Source organism: Astatotilapia calliptera, chromosome 8 (assembly GCF_964374335.1).
Source record: "Astatotilapia calliptera chromosome 8, fAstCal68.1, whole genome shotgun sequence".
NCBI lineage: Eukaryota > Metazoa > Chordata > Actinopteri > Cichliformes > Cichlidae > Astatotilapia > Astatotilapia calliptera.
In genome coordinates, this window is record NC_137429.1 from 23,162,988 (window position 1) to 23,170,875 (window position 7,888).

Genomic DNA, 7,888 nt, shown 5'->3' on the forward strand with positions numbered 1-7,888 from the left:
TGGTTAAAAGTTGATTAAAGGAATGGTCAAAGAGCAGAGGGTACATTTTGCAGTAGTCTGAACTACCACCAGTGCACATCATATAAAAACAGCAGGCTGTGTGATCTTCAAAAGGAAGATCTTGTGATCTTCCTTTTGGCTTCCCTGCTTAGTTCTTATGTCCTTGTCTATTCTCATGTTTTTTTGTATTACTTTCCCTGGAACACTCTCTCACAGTCTGTGTCTAAAACCTAAAAGAGAATTATGGATTTGATCAACTGGTCTCTGAATGCTATTGACATCCTTTTCTCAACGAGAAATCTGGGCTCGGGAGAACCCGAGTGCCCTGGAGGGACTTTCCCTGCCGGATACACGATGGACGGGCGGCAGAAATGGAGGGTCGTGTGCCTGGCGGGACTGTCGATCGAGGGCGCTGAAGATATCTACCTATTCGGAACCATGATAACAGGGTTCTTGCTGATCGGAGCTGGCTTGGCCCTGGCTTATCGGAGAATTAAGAAAGCGGAACCGGCTGTTCAAACCCCCACAAGGCTGCCCGCTGGGATTGAAACGATGGGACGAGGTGCGACTTCTTAGAACGGGCTCATTAAGAGCAGCATGGTTAAGCCCTTGGAGACGCTTACAGCTGCCGTGAATACTCAGAATAACACCTCTGAGCGAAAGTTGGATTACATCGTGGAACAGCTGACTGCAGTCGTGAGTTCTCAGAATCGGCTCTCTGAACAAAAGAATGACAACACCACGGAACACAAGTTTGATACCATCATGGGGAAGCTCGCAGTTCTCCAACGGGAGATTGAGAGACCAGTGTCGGAGTGTCAAAGAACAGCTTTGAAATTTGACGCATCACCCTCCCTACCCCGGATCCAACGCCACCTCCAACGCTTACCTTGGTTCTGATGTGGACATCGGGTCAGCTGGAGGCGCAGTTGAAGATTGCAGCGGTCCCAGATCAGATGTACACACTGGAACACTTTCCCATGTTGCTTGTCTGTGTTTATTGTGTTATGGTGTGTTTATACCTGTGCATTCCTGTATTATCCTTTTGTGTTACACATTTCAATGTTTATTTCCTCGCTACCTGGCCTGACCTGTCTCCCCAATGTGATGTTTGTGTATTGTATGTATGGTCGGCAAGGTCTGTCATCTCGGTTGTGGGCAAAAGATCTGCAACTGACAAATAAAGGCTATCTCATCTCATCAGTATGTTCCACCAGCTGTTGTATATGATTTTTTATTTTATTTTTATCTCTTCCGCAAAAATCATGTGTTGGTGGATTTTTTTAATTAACTGAAGTTAAAGCTAGTGAGTAGAACTGATTGGTAGAGGAATAAGTACAGTTTCAGTTAATTATCATTTTTGTATTAACAGAAACTGGAAACTTTAACTACTAGTAAGCACATTTATCACTACAATAACTGCTTTCTGTATTTCATCAACCCTTATCATAGTATAATTGGTACAATCATTAGCTTAATATCTTGCTGATGATCATCTAATGATCAAGTTACTTCAGTGGCCAAATAGCTGTTTAAAACTGAGGAATCAGTTAAGATTCAGGCTACAGGTCCCAGCCTGTTTTTGTAGCAGAGCTAAACCACATACATACCGTACTGTGCAAAAGTCTTGAGCCAACCCTCATGTCTCAATATTTTGCTTTCAATGAGACAGGCTTTCTTGCAGTTTTTAAAGGTTTTTGGAGAAAATGGCTGCATTTTGACTCAGTCATGGTACTTTGCCATTATTAGAGGAATTTTTTTTTCTTATATATTAAGTCACTTAACACTGATCTAACACTGATCTTTAAACACTGTCCATAGTGCATGACCCATATCTGAAACTCACGTCCTTAATAAATAGGAAGAAAAAGATTCAGGACCTGTAGCTGGCCCTGCTTTTCAGGTTGTAGTTCCCAACTTTCTTTCACTGGTCCTAAGGTCCGTCAGCACTACTGATTTTTAAAAAAGAAACCTAAGACCCATCTGTGCAGACTTGCACTCATTTAGTTTTATGTAGTTATAACATTTAATAATAATGTTTAATAAACCTTACTTACTTACTCCAGTTGATCCATCCACAGGTTGATGAAGCCTCATCTGGAATGATCTTGCTTGAGACTTTTGGACAGTATAACTAATAAACATCTGTAAGAATCTGTATCTTGTGGATGTAAATTTCATGGTAACAGCTCTTGACTGCATTAAGCAGGTAACAGTATGTTTAAACATCAGTGATGTCAGAGCCACTTCAGCAACTTTTGATACGTACCACTTGTCTTCATGGCGACTTTTCCCATCCTTAACTAAAGTTACATCCCTTTAATTAAACTCACATTACACTGTTCACCTGCTACAATATCTATGTGTTGCCTAAGTGCTTAGTTTTGACACTGCTGTTCCTTCTTCTAAGCAACAACAGTGTCAAAACACCAGAGTGCCAACATCGTTTACCTTCCAACACTGATTGTATATTATTACTGCTGACCTCAGTTTAGACACATTTGGGAGTCTCTTACTCTTACAGTCCAACCATCCTATATAATTACAAATCAATTTGACTAGATAATAAATGTCCAAAGATGTTCCTACAAACCATACTGCCCACCTGTTCAGCTTATCTTGTGCTAGGTTAAAGGAGCAGAGCAGAGGAGGAGCCAGACATTTGAAACACCCGGGGCTTAGCCCTAAAGGGTAGTATGCATGTGGGATTTTTTTTTTTTTTTTTGAGGGGGGGGGGGGGGGTGTAGAAATGACTGAAAGATTAATTGGCTCTGTTTTGAGTTTTGTTCAAAAAAGAATGACTTCATATAGGGAAATATATATATCACGCATGCAGGACACCTTAAACTAGTTTTTTAATTAAGCAGCAAGACAGAACGAAGTCGGGGCTGTATCAAGACACAGGGACTAAACCCCAATTCAACCAGACGCAGAACTGATCCAGAATTAAAACAGGACTACAACAGTTCAAAATCAGGACTACTGAGGACTTAACCAAGACATAACCACAATCAGAACTAGATGATAGTAGCACTAAAAATCATCATAGACCTGCACTACACTTATTTATTTAATTCTACCAAAGTACAATATTTAGATTGAGAAAAGTTTATATAATTATTTAGCCTTGTTGTGCAAACAAGCCTGCAGAACTTAATAAATATAGAATTTGAAAAATAGCAAACCTAAAAAGAAACACTAGGTACGAGATACATGAGTACCTATGATACAGTGATACTTTTAGTAAGCAACCATTTGACTAACATGTGTGTCTCACCTGCTCTTGTTCATCTCTGTTCTGTCCTCATTCTCCATCTCCCTCTCTGCTCCTCTCTCTCCCTCTTTGTGCTGACAATCATCAAATATACAGTTGAAACCAGATATTTACAAACTCTTCAGATCAAAACACAAACACTTTTTTAATTGTAACATCAAATCAGACTAAATGTTTATTTTTTTAGATTGATAAATATAAAAACATATTTGTTAACTTTAAGAGTAAAGAGAGAAACTGTCTGTGTTTTTTAATTGCAAATGGCACCAAATTGTATTCAAACTGAGCCACACTTATGGAGCTCCACAGTTCTTTTCCTGGTGTTTTGGTTGACATCTCTTGATTTTCCCATGTCACAGAAACAGGCTCTGTGTTTTGCCTTATATGCATCCACAGCTGTGCCACCAATTTACTCACATGGACTCTACTAACCTATCAGAAGCTTCTTCAGCTCAGAATGGAATCCTCTGGAGTTTTCTTATTAATTAACAATAAACTTAGTGTATATGTACTCCTAAATTTAATGAAAGTGATAAAAAATAGACAGCTCTGTCTCTCTTTATTCTGACATTTAACTAATTCAAAAGATATTTCAATATTTATCTAAAACAAAAGTTTTGATGTTGTACAGTAAAAATGTTTTATGTTTTCTCCCTAAAGTGTATGTAAATATCTGGTTACAAATGTGAATATCCTGCTGTGTACTGAAATCCCTCTTGTTTTGCATAGAAATATACTGAACAACATACAAAGCATAATATATAAAATAACATTTACCTGAGTTTTTTCTTTGAAAGAACCCTCTAATGTCCATTCTTATGTTTCAGTACATAACTGAAATCGATTTAGTCGGGGAGGGTAAGAACTGAAAATATGAAATAAACACACGTAAGCTAAGACTCTAAAAAAAATAGCATTTGTTCGGCTTTTCATTTTGCCATTTGTTGATTCACTTGAAGAGCAAGTAACGTAATATTGGTCAAGTGATCAGTTTCATATCAATCTTTCGTGATGCACCGTCATATTTACATTATTTGTACAGTACGAATGATTTGCTTTGGTACCTGGTCAAACTTAAGCTCTCCTTAGTATGGCTGGCTCCGTCTCTCCAACAGCGCACTCACGGGCAGCAGCTGCCCCGCCCCCTCGCTCAGTCGCTTAGTGCCTGAGCTTGGATCATACCAATATCAGGGGGGGATTCACGCACAGTCGTAAATTCCCACAGTGTGCACTATGTGCTTCGAATATTGTGTGTACTTTTTGTTTTATACAGTTGTCAGCCAGGCATCTAACTATGAAAAAATTACACTCCAAAATACCCCGGGCTTCTGACAAAACAACCCGGGCTTAAGCCCCGTAAGCCACCCCCACGCTCCGCCCCTGGAGCAGAGGCCTGAGCTCAGAACCTGCCTCTCCTCTGCCTGTCCCTCCCGCCCTTCAGGGAGGATTTAATCTTTCGTACGTGTCCTAGGTCTACTTTGTCTTGGGGCCTTTTCTCAGTTGGACATGCCCAAAATACCTTACCGTCAGCTCATTCTCTAACTAGTCAGCCCAAACAACCAAGATGTGCATGTGTACAGTGCATCTAGAACAAGGCTGTAACATGGACAGCACATTGATTGTACCATGTTACAGCCTTATTCCAAAATGAATGAAATTAATTTTTCACCTCAGAATTCTACACACAATACCACCTAATGACAAAGTAAAAAAATTGCTTGAAAACTTTTTAGTTCTTTCAAATGTATTAAAAACAAAAAAACAAAAATACAACATGTACATTACCAGTCATAGCTTTTGCCCAATACTTTGCTGAAACACCTTTGACAGCAGATTTCAGCTCCATCCGGTTTGATGTGGAACATTGTCATCATGAGGTTAAAATTAAGGACGGAACTGCACATTGCTGCGTTCATGTTTGTCCCAATCCTTACGAGTCTCCCAGCTCCTGGTGCTGAAAAACATACATATTGACCAGGTGATGAGCGGTGCTGCTATACTTTTGAGTGTTGCAGAAATGATTGTCCTTCTAGAAGATTCTCCTCGCACAACAAAGCAACACTGGACCTCTGTCAGAGTAACCATCATGTTCTTCATCAATGAATGATGATGAATGTAAAAACAAAGAATTACCTGATTTTTGTTACTGAGAAAAATGAGAACCAGGACCTTCGTTTTAAATTTTGATAGAACAGAGGCAATATAATGTCCTCGTAAGTGGATATCAGGCCCTTGTAGAGCAAAATTTTGTATTTTGGTCTAGACAACCCAAAATGTGGGGTCCACATATGTGGACGCCAGGTCCTAGGAGGTTAAGGCCAAGATTGCTGGGCTGCCAGCTCTAGGAAGAGTCCTAGTGGTTCCAAACATCATCTATTCATGAATGCTAGAGGCCACTGTGCTCATACAGCATGGATTTGGAGCAGCAGAATTTAACTGATATCAATGCCCTCTATTTAGCTGCCAGATTTTAATATATACTCAGATCATACTTAAAGCTAGCTTATGGTAATTTGTTTGTGATCTGTTCATCTGATCCTGTCTTGCATCCAACCACCACTACCAGCCCACTAATGTCATACATGAAGACTTAGACTACTGTTGCGTACTGAGTAACATACTCTCCACACACGATTTATGGATCTGGCATTGCAGACATGTAGCAAAAGTCTGATGACTTGCATTTATTTTTATTGTTTTTTGCAAAACTTTATGATTTTTCAGCCATTAATATGTCTGCACTTTTACCGATTAATTTACACATTTACAAATGTGATTACACATAAACACAGATCTGAATATGCACACACACATTTTACCATGCACACACAATCAAAATACACACACCCAAACTGAGATACACATGCACAAATAGTTTTGCTATAATAATAGCCTCATCCTGCATCATCCCTTTGTCAGTCGACCCTTACTTGTGAATAAGACCTTAAGATAACTAAACTCATCCATTTGGGGCATTAACTAATTTCAGAGTCACTGCATGCTTTGTAAGACTAACCCTCAGGATGAGGATATCATATACCTGCAAGAACTCTTTTTCTCAGATTCTTTCTGTTGCCGGTGTTTATTTGAATAAGATTCAGGTTTACAATATCATGGTTCTTTCAATACCATGACTGCACATTCCCTTGTGTATAAAAGAAGACTTTCCAAACAATTGCTGATTTCAGATAAAGCCTTCTGCAGCAGCCTAATCGGAGTTTACACATTTCAATTGGGCTGCTTGGTGATAAATGATAAATGAAAATAGTATGAAGAGTATAAGAGAAGCTAAAGCAACAAAGGCAAGTGAAGGTGACATCAGATAGCATGAAAAAGGAAAATCTATGTCCGAGTCATCCTCACAACGAAAAATCCAGGCATCAAAGCATCTTTGATCGTTAACTAAGAGGATTTCACAAAATATTCTGCTAGAAGCTGCTTTTCACTGCACTCAGAGAAATACTGTTGCTTTGAAATATAAGAAGTTTGCAACAATATTCTCCTCCACACAAAATGCTGCTCCTGCTACTCTTCAGTAAAATCTGAAAAGAGACTGTTGGTGATAAGCTGTATTATTAGACTTGTATTATTGGTTTAAAAGGGACTGATACTTTACAGTACAGTAACACAGTACAGTAACAGCTTGCAGCAACTGTTTCCTTGTTCTTTTGTTGTGTGAAGGGGAAAAAAGGCTGTAAAAGATTATCAGCAACGTCTCTTTCTCGTACTCCCTAATGTGCAGCTATATGCTAATGGAAAGCATCCAGTCCTACAACCGTCAGTGCACATGTTAAAGTCAATTAGTGTGATGGCGGCGAGGACAGCCATTACATTCTGCAAGTATCGTCATAAATTTTTGAGAGGGTGATAAGAAGCGTTTTTCACTTATGCTAAAAAAAAATACCTGTAACCTGGGCCCATACTGGAGAGTCGTAATCCTTTGAGTTACAGATGTTATTCCCGAAGAAAATAATCACACATTTTGAAGTCTTTTGTTCTAGCCACTGCCATCCTTATGAAGCCAGGTGTAATCAAAGTGCTAAGTTAATAGCTAGCATTACCAAGCTAGTAAGCTGTTGCTAGCTAGTAGACATAAAATTGTTTGTCTCTTTTTGACTTTAACCCACCAAAACTGAAGCACAAACTTCTTGGATGGTTTGGACCACACTGCCAGCTACTGGACCTCTCCACAGTGGAGAGGTCGAGTTCACTGACTCAAATTAGTCCATATGAGGCCTAGCACAAACTCATCAATCAATGTCAGTGTCGCTAACACCAGTATCCAGATAAGTGTGCTATAAAAAACATACCCTCCTCAGAGTTGTAACAAAGAAGGAAACTATCCCTAGAGGCCACAACCACTTTGTGTACCAGGCAGTAAACAAGCTTTTTAGTGTCATAAAATTTTACATTTTAACAGGGCAGTCTGTGGGGGATTGACTGTAGACAGCTTTGAGTGGCACCAGCTGGAGTTTGTGGGACTTCCTTGGTATGTTGTAGTAGAGATGTTACTAATATCTACTCTGTGTTATGAAGTAAAGTCAATATACTAAGTATGTTTGAAATGTACATAGACTACAGACCCTTTCAATAAATATATATGTGCAGGCAGAC